This window comes from Hyla sarda, chromosome 8 (genome assembly GCF_029499605.1).
Source record: "Hyla sarda isolate aHylSar1 chromosome 8, aHylSar1.hap1, whole genome shotgun sequence".
Lineage (NCBI taxonomy): Eukaryota > Metazoa > Chordata > Amphibia > Anura > Hylidae > Hyla > Hyla sarda.
In genome coordinates, this window is record NC_079196.1 from 163,949,372 (window position 1) to 163,965,640 (window position 16,269).

The 16,269-nt window shown below is 42.0% G+C and overlaps 1 protein-coding gene across 7 annotated transcripts in view; it reads left to right on the plus strand.

Moving 5' to 3' along the window:
* Window positions 1-16,269, plus strand: part of CARHSP1 (calcium regulated heat stable protein 1) — a 97,863-nt gene that overhangs the window by 20,042 nt on the left and 61,552 nt on the right. For 4 of the 7 annotated variants that reach the window (XM_056533728.1, XM_056533729.1, XM_056533726.1 and 1 more), the window contains exon 2: window positions 4,353-4,429. The exons of the other annotated variants lie outside the window; for them this stretch is intronic. The gene's annotated coding sequence lies outside the window, so the exon portion shown is untranslated. The remainder of the gene's footprint in view (window positions 1-4,352; window positions 4,430-16,269) is intronic. 7 annotated transcript variants of the gene reach the window in all.

Genomic DNA, 16,269 nt, shown 5'->3' on the forward strand with positions numbered 1-16,269 from the left:
CGGAAGTTATGTGGGAACATACGTTTCCCATTGATTTGCATGGGACTTTAAACAAAAACCCCGACCCTCACAAATGGGGGTAGTTAAGGGTTAAATTAACTATCCCATATTTTTATTTGACATATAAGTAACATGTGACCAAGTATTATCGAAATATCTCCATCTGTTTGGAAATTATGCAGTAACATATATTTCCCATAGACTTGTATGGGACTTTAAACAAAAATCCTGACCCTGGCAAATGGGGGTGAGTAAGGGTTAAATTACCTATCCTATGTTTGTTGTTGACGTATTAGTAACATGTGTGCCAAGGTTCATGTTAATATCTTCAGTGTTTGGAAGTGATGCTGGAACATACACACATTGGCCGGCCTTATCATTGTAGGTGTAAGTGAAGCATTTATCATTGTAGGTGTAAGTGAAGCATTTTTCTACACCTTTTTTTTTGTGTGTGCTGGTAATATGTAGGAGCATCAAATTTATTAAATTGGTCACAGAGCATTTGATAAATTTTGTGCAGGTCACATTTTTTGAAATTTCTCTCTTCACATACACAGAAAAAGCTAAGCTAAGTCTGGGCTGGTGTAGTTTTAGACTTTTCAGTGGCTTTGCGCCCTTCTTTGCGCCTTTTCACAAAAAGCGCAGTTCATAAAATCCTTCCATGCCAAAATCAGTGGATTGCAACTCAAAATCACCAGAAATGTGTAAATCAAAACGTGCAAATAAACTCTGCTTGCGCCTTTTTTGCGCCTTTTCTAGACAAAAAAAACTGTCTAAAGACAATGATAAATGTCAGCCATTGAGATTTATGTATGTGTGTATATATGTGTGTGTGGATATAGAGATAGATAGATAGTCATTTACATTACACTGTTTTTGTAGTTTTATACAGAACCAGTACATTTTTCAGGATCACTTATTATACTAACACTATTTTCCATTATCATCTTGCCTATTATTCATCCTATAGACTATTTGGTGAATAGTACAATTGATCTCTTCAGTACGTTCCCCATTTCGCCCAGTGATTACGCCCAAGTTGGTGTTAAGCTACTGCATTTCACACTTTTCGGCCGTTCTCTAGAAATAATTTTGTAGAAAAGATATTTTCTTTGTCCCAGTATAAAAATTTGCATAATTTAGTTTGCATAGAGAATCAATTCTTGTTGATAGAGCAACAAACCACATGCGATACCTGATAGTACCTAAAACTATGTTTTTAATCTATACTGTATGGTTCTTAAATATTGTAGAAATTCTTTATTTTCCATTCTCAAGTTTCTGCCCAAATGCTGTATCCTTAACCCCTTAACGACAATGGATGTAAATGTATGCCATGGTGCCTTGGTACTTAACGCACCAGGACGTATATTTACGCTCCGCCATGACCGCATGCATCGTACCGGTGCTCAAGTCATGCGGGGCAGGTCCCGGCTGCTATCAGCAGCCAGGGACCCGCCGGTAATGGCGGACATCTGCAATCACGCGGATGTCCGCCATTAACCCCTTAGATGCCGTGATCAATACAGATCACGGCATTTGCGGCAGCGCGGTACTATAAATGGATGATCGGATCGCCTGCGGCGCTGCCGCTGGGATCCGATCATCCATAATGGCGGACGGAGGTCCCCCCCGTGTGCCTCCGTCCGTCTTCAGGAGTCTTCTGCTCTGGTCTGAGATCGACCAGAGCTGAAGATTGCCGAAAACACTGATCAGTGCTATGCCCTATGCATAGCACTGAACAGTATTAGCAATCTAATGATTGCTATAAATAATCCCCTATGGGGACATAAAAAGTATAAAAAAAAATAAAATTGAAGAAAATTCCCTCCCCCAATAAAAATGTAAATCATGCGTTTTCCCATTTCCCCCCCCAAAAAAAGCATAAAAAATGTTGTAAACATATTTTATATCGCCGCATGCGTAAAAGTCTGAACTATCAAAATATATTGTTAGTTATCCCGTATGACGGGTCTAAAATGGAACGAATGTTTGCGTCCCACAGCAGGGATCTGGAATTTGTTACACCCGACATGCAGTTCCAGGCTCCGAGCAGGTGATTTCTTCAGGCATTTAGCCCTGCTTCCGGCAATCAGTGCTAAATGCCGGAAGAAATTAACATACTTTGGCAAACTGCTACAGTACTTACATCCCCCTGTTGGAGGGGTGTGCGTGATTGGTGACATCATTGCATCTGCAGCGCAAGACAACGGGATGCTAACGTCCTGCGCGGCGCATGTGATGACGTCACCTATCGTGCGCATCCCCACAAAGAAGGCTCGCCATCAGCTGCTGCAGGAAGATGTAAGTATCAGTGGTGGGAGACACCATGGCCGCTCAGCACCCTGCCCCCTGTCAGCTGTGCCGTCCACTAGCAGCAATATTAATCATATCATCCTCATCACCCCCCCCCCCCCACCATTACTGTGCTCCATCATGTCTGTATCACCCCCCCCCCACACACACACACACATTACTCTCCCTTTTCATGTCTGTATCACCCCCCCCCCCCCACACACACACACACACACACACATTACTCTCTCTTTTCATGTCTGCATCACCCCCCTCCCCCACATTACTGTCCCTCTTCATGTCTGCATCATTACCCCCCCCCCCCCCCCCCCACGTTTCTCGGTCTCAAAATGTGTGCTCCACACATTACTGTGCCTCCTATTGTCTGCATCACTGCATTATCACACCTAAGAGGCTCAGTAATGAGGGGGATGATGCAAACATGAGGCACAGTAATCAGGGTTGGGGGGGGGCGCAGTGTGTAATATTATATTCAGAGGAGCAGTGTGTAATAATATTTAATAATATTATATTCAGAGGAGCAGTGTGAAATAATATTTAATATTATATTCAGAGGATGCAGTGTGTGATAGTATCTTCAGAAGGCACAGTGTGTGGTAGTTATATTCAGAAGGGGCAGTACTATATTGAGAGGCTGCAGTGTATGGCAGTATTCAGAAGGCGCAGTGTGTGATAGTATAGTATTCAGAGGGCTCAGTATGTGTTAGGATTATATTCAGAGGAACAGTGACTGTCAGTGTTATATTAATTATTGTTTTCATACGGAATCACAGGGGGGTGCACAATTAAAATATAACTTTTATTCAGACACGTGCTAAAAGCATAGGCCCCACAACAAAAATAAGCCAGTAAGGTAATTGGACACCAGATCTGTAATGTGCAATACAAACCGCATGAGACAGGGTGCGTCTGTATTGAGGGATAGTATCGGGGAGAGCAGGGTCAAAAATTGACAATCACCCTAGAAATCCCTGTCGGGGAGATGTGGTGAAGTCTACCCCTGCTCCCACAGGGACTGTCGGAGCACTCGCCCTAGAAAGGGCGACCCCTGCCCCGATCTACCCCTTGGACTACGCCCTAGAATTCCCTGGCAGTAAAAATATAGCCCTTGTTCTGGTGCACCTGACGCGTTTCAACCACATCGGTGGGTTCTTCAGGGGTTAACCAGGCAATATACAGTACAAGGATAAATATTACCAATAATTAAACTAATTACAAAAACAGAAAGTTGGAAATAGTGGGGGGAAAAAAGCGTGAGCGCACATGTAGCTTGAGCACCTATGCGGTTTATGCAATATTGGTGCCACAACTTATGCTTCTATTAGCCTGGTGGCAATGTTGCCATCAGGTGGCTACTCACGGTTACCAACGCTGCCGCAGTGGTGGTATCCCTAGGTGCACTACCACAGTGGTGGGCAGTGCATTCAGCCAATCGGTGTCCTGGCTTACCTGCCGCGGACACCCATGCTGTATTTGTGTGTCTTAAGTGAAAATCGCGTGCGCACACTAGCCGCCGCGCGTCACTTCCGGTCATGACGCCTGACTTCCGGTGACGCGTCTCTCAGCGCTGAGCGTCACTCGTTACTAGGCAGCGCTCAGGATAAGAGCGCAGCGCTGTCAGCAACTAGTAGAATCAAAGTATTTAGCCGGACCCAGCGGTTGAGCGGACCGTATATACAGGGGTCGCCCTTTCTAGGGCGAGTGCTCCGACAGTCCCTGTGGGAGCAGGGGTAGACTTCACCACATCTCCCCGACAGGGATTTCTAGAGTGATTGTCAATTTTTGACCCTGCTCTCCCCGACCTTATCCCTCAATACAGACGCACCCTGTCTCATGCGGTTTGTATTGCACATTACAGATCTGGTGTCCAATTACCTTACTGGCTTATTTTTGTTGTGGGGCCTATGCTTTTAGCACGTGTCTGAATAAAAGTTATATTTTAATTGTGTACCCCCCTGTGATTCCATTGTACTCTCTGGTACTGTCTAACATCCCATAGTGGACTAACTGTGAATCATTGTTTTCATATGGATCAGAATCTTCTGATGAAGTAAGGAGCCATCTGGGTGTCAAGTTCTGCAGAGAGAAAATTTAGCTTGAAGAAGTCACAGCGGTATGTACCTAAATTAGATAAGGAAAGATTATAGAGAAGACATAAAGACCTGTGGGTTACTTATATCATGTCTGATATGTCCAATCTGGGCTGTAGCGATTACTTTCGATATATATCTTTTGTCAACATTTTACATTTGGTGGGGGTGACACCATTTTTTACTGCACAGGGTGACACCAACTCTAGCAACACCACTAGTAAGTTGTGTGTAGCAGTGCTTGCCTAATGACTCAATAGGGTGGACCTGCTAATCACCTGGGGCTAACGGTAACCTAGCTTCTTAGGGGGCATAATACATAAATATAATTTAAATAGGAGCCCCACCTGCCGGGGGTAATATCTCTCTGATCATCAGGTATGGCTCCCCAGTAGGTAGACAGGCCCCCAGATAGCTATTTCCCCCATCAGTGATGGGGATCATATTTATCTGTGACCTCTACACCTACTTGGGAGCCCTACCTGATGGGGGTCATATCTATCTGGGGGCACGATGGGGGCATTATATGTGATGAGCGCATGCGGCCCAGCCTCACCCAGCCGCGATCTCCAGTGGCCCCCAGATAATTTGAGTTTGAGACCCCTGCCATACGGTGAGCGGCTTAAACGTAAAAAAAAAGTCCAAAATTGCTGCTTTTTTGTCACATTTTATTCCCAAAAATTAATTAAAAAAAAGTAAAACCTAAACAAAAGTGGTACAGATAAAAACTACAGATCACGGCGCAAAAAATGAGCCCTCATGCCGCCCTGTATATGGAAAAATTTGACAGTTATAGGTGGTCAAAATGGGGCAATTTCAAACATACTAACTTTTTGTTTTAACAGTTTTAGATTTTTTTTTAAGTGGTACAATTATAGAAAAGTATAAATCAAGGTATAATTTTAATCATATTGACCCACAGAAGAAAGAAAACATAATTTTTACCATAAAGTATACACCGTAAAAACAAAAGCTTCCAAAATGTGCTAAATTGCTGTTTTTCTTTTCAATTTTCCCACATAAATAATAATTTTTGGGTTGTGCCGTACACTTTATGGTAAATTAAGTGATGTAATTACAAAGTACAATTGGTGACGCAAAAAACAAGCCCTCATATAGGTTTGTGGATAGAAATATAAGAGTTATGATTTTTAGAAGGTGAGGAGGAAAAATGAAAATGCAAATATAAAATTCGCCTGGTCCTTAAATGGGCACTGTCAGATAAAAAAAAAAAACACTTTTTGATTATGTTGTAAAGCATGCAAAACAAATACGTTTTGCAATTGCTTTCATTAGAAAATTTTCAGTATTTCATACTGAAAAAGCCAGTCAAACAACTGCCCCCCCCCCCCCCACCTGCTTGGACACAGATTAGTCCTGCTGTGTCCATGCGTCATGGACACACTTCATTGATTGACAGCTGTGAGTGCAGGGCTCACATCTGGAGGAAACATCCTCCCACTGTCAGCTTGTGTCCCGCTACTGTCAGTAAGGACAAGCTGGGAGTTGTAGTTTTGCTAATGCTAGGGGAGATGTGAGCAAACAGCATACTGAGGGAGGGGGCGGAGACCTGCACAGTGAGGCCACGCCCCCTCCATTTGAGAGGAATTTAGACTAGTGAGTTAAATTAAAAGTGTAAAAAAAAAAAAATAAAGGTGCTACACACATAAAAATTAGATGTACATGGTCAGGATTAGGTACTGAGTGATATATATAAAAAAAAAAAAAAAAAAAGTTTTTTTTTTTGTTGGTTCTGACGGGTACACTTTAATGCCAAAATGGGCCTGGTCCTTAAGGGGTTAAAGTTTTGAGCTGGAAAACTTATCCCATATCCGCAGGATAGTGCATAAGTTTTAGATCACGGGGGGTCCAGGGAGCATGCCGCCACACCCCCTCTATATATCTTGATCCACACGGGAAGATTTATCAAAACCTGTGCAGCGGAAAAGTTGACCAATCAGAGTGCTTCCTTTCTTTTTAACACCTTGATGACCACGGACGTAAATGTACGTCCTGGCTTGGAGGTACTTCCCACACCAGGACGTACATTTACGTCCTGACTGTTTTGAATCACCGTGTCGGGAGATGCGGTGATCGGGTGAAGATGACTGCTGTTTTCTAACAGCAGCCATCCTCCCACATCGCCCATGGGGGATTTAAACCCCCTCCTGTAACAGCGATTGCTGCGATTGGACGGAACTTCTTACCATCTAATCGCAGCGATTCTGCTCGTTTTCGGGTCCCTAGTGACCTGGGGACCCAGAATAAATGAAGATTGGTGATGTCTCGGACACCACCAATCATCATGCAGTGAAGGAGGGAGGTGGTACTGAGTCAGTGATGGGGAAGAGGAAGATCCCAGCTTCCTACTTTTTTTTCCTCTTAATCATCTACTGATGATGAGCCCCCTAGAAGGCGGCGGCGTGTCCGCTGCAGGGCACAGCCAGTAGAGGTCCCCAAACTAGTAGCCCTGTCCACCGTGCAATGTTTCCCTGTCCACCGTACAAGTTTCCCTGTCCCCCCTGTAAATTTGCAGAGGCCTACACCCCCTCCCAAAAAGGAGGTCGGGATTGAAGAGTCCTTTATTAGTTTCAAAGGTAGACTCCATTTCCGCCAATACATTCCCAGTAAAAGGGCAAGGTAAAAGTATACAAACTCTGTGAAAGTACCTCAGGATACGCTTACAGATTTAAGGTGTACGAAGGGAAGGATTCCTGCATTGAACCTCCAGAATGCCCCCCCCATCCTGGGAGTTAGCGGGAAAATTGTGTGGGAACTGATGTACCCACTGCTGGATAAGGTTACCACCTCTACGTGGATAACTTTTATACAAGCATCCCTCTTTTCAAGTCCTTTCCGCCAGAGCCACTGCAGCTTGTGGCACTGTGCGTAAAAATCACAGAGGCCTTCCGTCAAATTTACCACCGATCCCTAGGGGTGAGAGTAGGGCCCTTACTTGTGAAAATCTGCTGTTGATCAGATATAAGGACAAGAGGGAAGTCCTTCTGCTGACCACCATTCACGGTAATGGCAGTACCCCTGTCGCTGTACGAGGTACCACAACACTGGTCATCAAACCTGATTGTATCCTGGACTACAATCAGTATATGGGAGGAGTTGATCTCTCTGATCAAGTCCTCAAACCATATAGCGCTATGCGCAAAACCAGAAGATGGTACAAAAGAATAGCGTTGTACATGGTCCAGACGGCATTGTACAACACTTTTGTACTACATCGAATCGCTGGCAACATGGGAACATTTGGCAACCAGGAAGGAGCGGGCCCAAGTACCTCTGGAACTGAAGGCTCCCGTATTGTACCAGTGCAACATTTTCCAGGAGAGGTCCCCCACACTGGGAAAAAAAGGACAGTCCCAGAAAAATGTAGAGTATGTTTCAAAAAAGGGATAAGAAAGGACACCATTTTCCAGTGTGACAACTGTCCTGAAAAACCAGGCCTCTGCATCAGGAAATGCTTCAAGGCGTATCATACATCTTTGGAGTACTAAATTTACAATTAACCCCAATTTTATCTTTCCCCAAACTAACCCATGGTTTGTACACGAGCCTGGATGCGGTGTTGTACAATGCTTTTGTTCTTTTCCAATGTGTTGGTGATGTTGTACATGAGCTTGGGACCACGGCTATGTACAGCGCTTTTCCGATGCATTGGCAATTCAGGGACTTTTCTGTCCCTGGTTCTAATAATCCCCAATAAGTCCCAAGAACGTTGATCCGGGGATTTATTCTGATTGCCATATTTGGAGTCGGAAAGGAATTTTTCCCCTGGCATAGGGCAAATTGGCATCTGCCTCATAAGGTTTTTTTTTTTTTTTTGCCTTCCTCTGGATCAACACAGTAGGGCAGTGTTTCCCAACCAGGCTGCCTCCAGCTGTTGCAAAACTACAACTCCCAGCATGCTGGGAGTCACAGTTTTGCAACAGCTGGAGGCAACCAGGAAAACACTGCAATAGGGGGAGATTTACGAACTGTGGCGTTTTGGTACGCCACATGTAAGTAAAGCTCTGCAACTATCTGTGCAAATCACTAATTTAGGCCTCAAATGTGCATGGCGCTCTTTCACCCCTGAGCCCTGTCGCATTTGTCTGGCAACAATTTAGGGCCACATATGGGGTATTTCTGTCCTTGGGAGAAATTGCTTTACAATTTAGGGGGGGCTTTTTCCCCTTTTACTCCTTCTGAAAATGAAAATTTTGGTGTTGCACCAGCATTTTAGTGTAAATATATATATTTTTTTGTTACACTTACATGCTACTGTAGCCCCATTTTTTTTCATTTTCCCAAGAGGTACAAGGGGGGAAAAAAGACCAATTTCCCCCAACCAAGGGGGAAAAAGACTAATTTGTAATGTAACTTTTCCAGAGTATGGAAATACCCCATATGTGGACGTAAAGTGCTTTGCGGGTGCATGGCAGGGGTCAGAAGTGAGGGAGCACCATGCACATTAGAAGCATAAATTTGTTATTTGTACCACAATGGCTGTTACAGAGGTTCAGACCTAAAAACTAAAATAAAATAACCGACAAGTGACCCCATTTTGAAAACTGCACCCCTCAAGGAATATAACAAGGGGTGCAGTGAGCATTCAGACCCTACAGGTGTCTGTTTTTTACACTAACCTGTTGGTGTAGCCCTTCACTTTTATTTTCACAAGTGATAAATGAGGAAAAAGGCCCCCAAAATTAGTAAACATCTTTTCTCTAGTATGGTAATACCCCATATACAGACGTAAAGTGATGTGCGTACACACTGCATAGCTCATAAGGGAGTGAGCGCCATCAGCCTATTTGGAGAGTGGATTTGGCTGGAATGGAGGTCGGGAGCTTGGTGTGTTTGCAAAGCCCCCATTGTGCCAGGACAGTGGAAACCCCCCACATGTAACCACATTTTGGAAACTACACCCCTCAAGGAATGTATGAAGGGGTACAGTGAGCATTTAGATCCCAAAGGTGATTTCAAGATTTTTGGAACAGTAGGCTCTAATAATAAAAATCTTTTTCAGCGCACTGTTCAAAACATTTTGGAATTACTGTTTGGGGATAAATGATCACTGCATCCCTTGTTACATTCCTTGAGGGGTGTAGTTTCAAAAATGGTGTCACATGTGTAGGTTTCCGCTGTTCTGGCACCATAGGGGTTTCCTAAATGGGACATGCCCCCCAAAAGCCATTTCAGCAAAATTTGCTTTCCAAAAGCCAAATGTGACTCCTTCTCTTCTGAGCACTGTAGTTAGCCTGCAGAGCACTCTCCTTTTACCCCTTCAAAAATGTCAAAAACTGGGTCTACAAGAACATGCGTAAAAAATGAAGATTTTGAATTTTCTCCTTCACTTTCCTGTAACACCTAAAGGGTTAACACACTTACTGAATGTCATTTTGAATACTTTTAAGCGTGCAGTTTTTATAATGGGGTCATTTGTGGGGTATTTCTAATATGAAAGCCCTCAACATAAAGCAGAATATGTCACGAAAAAACAATCTTGGAATCAGAATGAAAAGTAAAAGCATCCCATAGTTATTAATGCTTAAAGTTATAGTGGTCAGATGTGAAAAAAACGCTCTGGTCCTTAAAGGGCATCTATAGTGCAAAATAACTCATCCCCTATCCGAAGGATAAGGGATAAGTTATAGATCGCGGGGGGTCCGAGCGCTGGGGCCCCCCGCGATCTTCGGTATGGGGCCGCGGCAATATACAGGAAAGGGGGCATTCCGTCCTCGCATGATGCGGCGGCTGACACGCCCCCCTCCATAAATCCCATAGAGATACATGGAGGGGGAGTGTCTGCCGCAGCTTTCTGCTGGGGACGAAAATTCACTTCCAGAAGACTGCCGCGGCCCCGTCCAGGAGATCCCGGGGGGCCCCAGCGCTCAGACCCCCCCGCGATCTATAACTTATCCCCTATCCCTATCCTATTTTGCGCTGGAGTACTCCTTTAAGGTGAAAATGGGATTGGTCCTTAAGGGGTTAAAAAGGCCTCTGAAAAATGAAAGGAGCAATCTGGTTTCTATGGGTAACTGGTCAACTCTTCCTCTGCACAGGCTTTGATATAGTTAGTTGGGTTGAGATCCGGGGTCATATTTCATAAACTTTTAGACCCTTTCTGAAGGGAAGTAAATATATTCCCTCAATGATTGATTGGTTTATGTTTCCCTTGGTAAAATGTGATAAGATAGGAGTTGTACAAAGTACACTTACTCAGTTTTTTACAGCTGTAATTATAAGAGCCTGATTCTAGTTTTTCCTGTTATTTAATGTTTTCCCACCAGATCCCTGAATTATCATTTGTTGGGTCACAAGCTGAAAACTGCAAAGAAACTGTTTGTAAGGGAAAGCTATAGCTGGGAATAATTAAAGCATAGACAGACTAAATATACAGTCCGAAGTAGATTTCCTGCAGGCAGCCCAGGCATATCAAGCCAGGTGGACCCTCAGTTTGTCAAATCAAGCATATATTTATGGCTGCATTCATTTACCTTGTTTTCAGCCTACAGTTGCCAGATCCAGCTGAGGGAGGGGAAAACTGGGTGCTCACGTACCACAGCCGGACTGGCACTGAAATCCATTTATTTTATTGAGCCGACCGTAGTCAAATGGTCACTCCGGTGGGCTCATTTTTTACCCGTATTCGGTTTTGTGACCGGACCTAAAACCGTAGTATACTACGGTTTTTGGTCCAGTCAGGAAACCGGATACGGATCAAAAATGAGCCGACCGGAGTCACCGTTTGACTCCGTTCGGCTCATTAAAGTAAATGGTTTTTAACGCCGGTCCAGCTGGGGACATATAAAACATTTTTGAATCTAAAAGTGCCCATTTAAATTTGGTGTTCAGCTCTCACACATTATTACAAGTTGCTGAACATTTAACATGTCACCTCATGGCAAAGAGCTATTCAGAATTGTTGCTTTACATAAAGATGCCAATGCCCTAAGATTACCAAAACCCTGAAACTGAGCTGGGCAAGACCATACAAGACAGGTTTCTACTTAGAACAGGTCCCACCATGGTCGACCAAAGAAGTTGAGTGCACATGCTCAGCGTCATATCTAGAGGTTCATCCAGCGCTGGAGAGACAAACAGTTGGTGACATCAAAGCCATGCCCCCTCCATTCATGTCTATGGAGATCCCCATTCAGATAAATGAGACCATTACAAAATTTTCTGCAACAAATCTGCTACCTGTAAATTGTTTTTAACCAGCATTTAAGTATTTTTTACTCTTAGTTGGCAGTTGAAAGTGCATACATTGTTCTACTTGTTTACATCTCGTTATACATTATTTTATTATACAGCTGCAAAGATTTAAAAATATTTGATTGAAAATTAAACTGATTAGAAATGTTTTCTGTTAACAAACAGGGGGAGACTTATAACCTGCCTAGAGGAAGAGAGGAGCAGTTGCCCATAGTGACCAATCAGATTGTTTCTTATATTTTTTCAAAGGCCTTTTTAAAAATAAAAGAAGAAATCTGGTTACTTTGGGCAAAAGCATCACTCCTCCTCCACAGGTTTTGACAATTCTCCCCGACTGTATTGAATTACATTGGTGGATATGCTTATAGCATTTATTATAAAAACTTAGAACAAAACAGTAGAAACTGTTGTTTTAGTCCCATAAAGATAAGTTTTAAAGGGGTACTCCAGGGAACTGTCTTGACAGGAGGGTGGGGCTAGGTCAGTGAGGGGTTTACAGAGAGACAAGCACCATGTGATTCCTGGCTTCACAGCCACAGCTCCCCCTCCCCTTTCCTCTCTGTGCTGTGAGAGAAGCTGAGTGGAGAGTGGTGTAGATCTTCTCACTAACTGCTGCCATTCAAAGCATAACATGATTTATTGCTGGAGGAAGGATGAAAAGACCTGTACAGTGTGTGAGCTGCAGTGTGAACAGATGGTGAAAGCAGTTGGCTGGCAGCCATTACACAGAGCTGCACTGACTTCAGGGAGCTGTAGTCTGTGCTGCAAACAAGGAAAAGACAACAGGGGCCAAAGGAGCTGCAAAAAACACATTGATACCTACAGTGGACACAGAACAGGTATTTTGTGGTGGCTTTTATTTTTCTTAACTTCCCGGAGTACCCCTTTGATTGTTACTGATCATCTGTTCAGATTAACAATGCAACTAGATCATATGTACCTGGATAACAGTGACAAATGGCAAAAAAAATTATGACTACAAGGCTGGTAGGCTTAACAGCTGTGAACCACAGTATCTCTAAAAGGTTTATAGTAAAAAAAAAAGAAAAAAAATTAAATGTATATTAATTTGGTGTCTTTAACCCCTTAAGGACTCAGCCCATTTTGGCCTTAAGGACTCAGACAATTTAATTTTTACGTTTTCATTTTTTCCTCCTCGCCTTCTAAAAATCATAACTTTTATATTTTCATCCACAGACTAGTATGAGGGCTTGTTTTTTGCGCGACCAGTTGTCCTTTTTAATGACATAACTCATTATATCATAAAATGTATGGCGCAACCAAAAAACACTATTTTTGTGGGGAAATTAAAACGAAAAAACGCACTTTTGCTAATTTTGGAAGGTTTTGTTTTCACGCCGTACAATTTATGGTAAAAATGACATGTGTTATTTATTCTGAGGGTCAATACGATTAAAATGATACCCATTATTATATATTTTTATATTATTGTTGCGCTTAAAAAAAATCACAAACTTTTTAACCAAATTAGTACGTTTATAATCCCTTTATTTTGATGACCTCTAACTTTTTTATTTTTCCGTATAAGTGGCGGTATGGAGGCTCATTTTTTGCGCCATGATCTGTACTTTTTTTTTATACCACATTTGCATATTAAAAAAACTTTTAATACATTTTTTATATATTTTTTTTAAATAAAATGTATTAAAAAAGTAGGAATTTTGGACTTTTTTTTTTTCCGTTCACGCCGTTCACCGTACGGGATCATTGACATTTTATTTTAATAGTTCGGACATTTACGCACGCGGCGATACCAAATATGTCTATAAAAAATGTTTTTTACGCTTTTTGGGGGTAAAATAGGAAAAAACGGACGTTTTACTTTTTTATTGGGGGAGGGGATTTTTCACTTTTTTTTTTACTTTTACATTTTTTTACATTTTTTTTTTTTACACTTGAATAGTCCCCATAGGGGACTATTCATAGCAATACCATGATTGCTAATACTGATCTGTTCTATGTATAGGACATAGAACAGATCAGTGTTTATCGGCTATCTTCTGTTCTGGTCTGCTCGATCACAGACCAGAGCAGGAGACGCCGGGAGCCGCACGGAGGAAGGAGAGGGGACCTCCGTCCGGCGTTCTGAATGATCGGATCCCCGCAGCAGCGCTGCGGGCGATCCGATCGTTCATTTAAATCGCGAACTGCCGCAGATGCCGGGATCTGTATTGATCCCGGCACCTGAGGGGTTAATGGCGGACGCCCGCGAGATCGCGGGCGTCGGCCATTGCCGGCGGGTCCCTGGCTGCGATCAGCAGCCGGGATCAGCCGCGCATGACACGGGCATCGCTCCGATCCCCGCGGTTATGCACAGGACGTAAATGTACGTCCTGGTGCGTTAAGTACCACCTCACCAGGACGTACAATTACGTCCTGCGTCCCTATGGGGACTATTTAAGTGTAAAAAAAAAATGTAAAAGTCAAAGTAAAAAAAAAAAGTGAAAAATCCCCTCCCCCAATAAAAAAGTAAAACGTCCGTTTTTTCCTATTTTACCCCCAAAAAGCGTAAAAAAAAACACTTTTTATAGACATATTTGGTATCGCCGCGTGCGTAAATGTCCGAACTATCAAAATAAAATGTTAATGATCCCGTACGGTAAACAGCGTGAACGAAAAAAAAAAAAAGTCCAAAATTCCTACTTTTTTAATACATTTTATAAAAAAAAAAATTATAAAAATGTATTAAAAGTTTTTTATATGCAAATGTGGTATAAAAAAAAAAGTACAGATCATGGCGCAAAAAATGAGACCCCATACCGCCGCTTATACGGAAAAATAAAAAAGTTAGAGGTCATCAAAATAAAGGGATTATAAACGTACTAATTTGGTTAAAAAATTTGTGATTTTTTTTTTAAGCGCAACAATAATATAAAAGTATGTAATAATGGGTATCATTTTAATCGTATTGACCCTCAGAATAAAGAACACATGTTATTTTTACCATAAATTGTACGGCGTGAAAACGAAACCTTCCAAAATTAGCAAAATTGCGTTTTTCGTTTTAATTTCCCCACAAAAAGTGTTTTTTGGTTGCGCCATACATTTTATGATATAATGAGTGATGTCCTTACAATGGACAACTGGTCGCGCAAAAAACAAGCCCTCATACTAGTCTGTGGATGAAAATATAAAAGAGTTATGATTTTTAGAAGGCGAGGAGGAAAAAATGAAAACGTAAAAATTTAATTGTCTGAGTCCTTAAGGCCAAAATGGGCTGAGTCCTTAAGGGGTTAAAGAAGTACTCCGGTGCATTTTTTTTTTTTTTAACCCTATGTGCCCGGGCTTCCTTCTTGTAAGTTGAAGAGTAACGTGATGCTCAGAGTATCACGGCCGGAGGGGGACACTGCTGCGGCCGGTGATACTTGGAGTGTCGCGTGACTCTTCGACTTACAGGAAGCGAAAGAAGTCGGGGACCGGAGAACGGGACATCGATATCAGCGCAACGGGGGAACATAGGAAGGAGAGTTTAAAGTTTTTTTTGTTTCGCTTGGCAGCCCGGGCACAGAGGGTTAAAAAAGAAAAAAAAAAAGCCTGCGACTCCGTTTAAAAGTAGCTGTAGTGTCGCAGGACAATAAAAATTGCAAAATGTTGTGAACCTAGACATGTGTGATTTGTTGACTTGATATGTGGAAACTCAATCAGGAAGCATTATACGGATAGAAACTGAGTTATGCAGTAGAGTCTTTACCAGTGTTATTGCTATTTAGGAAAATTATCCATTATGTTTATTATGCATCTTCATGAGAAGAAATACACATGCTCTATAGCTTCGGGCTAAGCTGTTCTTAGGTAAGGCCATGTGATGTTAAAATTAATGTGCTGCTTTTTATATTATTTCATTTTTAGCAAATTTTGCAAGAAATATTGAGTACAAATGGTAAAAGCATACTGTAATGTCAGATGAATACATTTGCTCTGTTTGTATGGACTTGCTGGAATAGTTTCAGTTTCTGCTATAGAGGAGACCGGTCATTGCTCTAAGCTCAAGTTCCTGTGAGGTTACTCGTTTGTGAAGTAAAAATCTCAGTCTATTGTGCTGTTGACACGAGTAGTCCTCCTCTTCCCCAATGTGTTACCACCTTTAACCCCTTAAGGACCCGGGGTTTTTCCTTTTTTGCATTTTTGTTTTTTTCCTCTTTACCTTTGCGAAACGGAAAAAAAAAACATTGTGAGACAAAATTGAAGAAGAAAATGCCGTTTTGTAACTTTTGGTGGCTTCCGTTTCTACACAGTACATTTTTCTGTAAAAATTACAACTATTTTGTAGGTCCATACGATTAAAATATCCTACTTATATAGGTTTGATTTTGTCGCACTTTTGGAAAAAATCATAACTACATTTAGGAAAATTTATACGTTTAAAATTGTCATTTCTGACTTTAATTTTTCCGCTTATTGGGCAGTATGAGGGCTCATTTTTTGCACCATGATCTGAAGTTTTTATTGGGACCATTTTTGCATTGATAGGACTTACTGATCGGACTTATTTTAATTTTTTCATGTTATAAAAAGTGACCAAAAATGCACTATTTTGGACTTTGGAATTTTGTTTGCGCGTACGCCATCGACCTTGCGGTTTAATTAACTAACTATATATTTTTATAATTCGGACATTTCCACACGC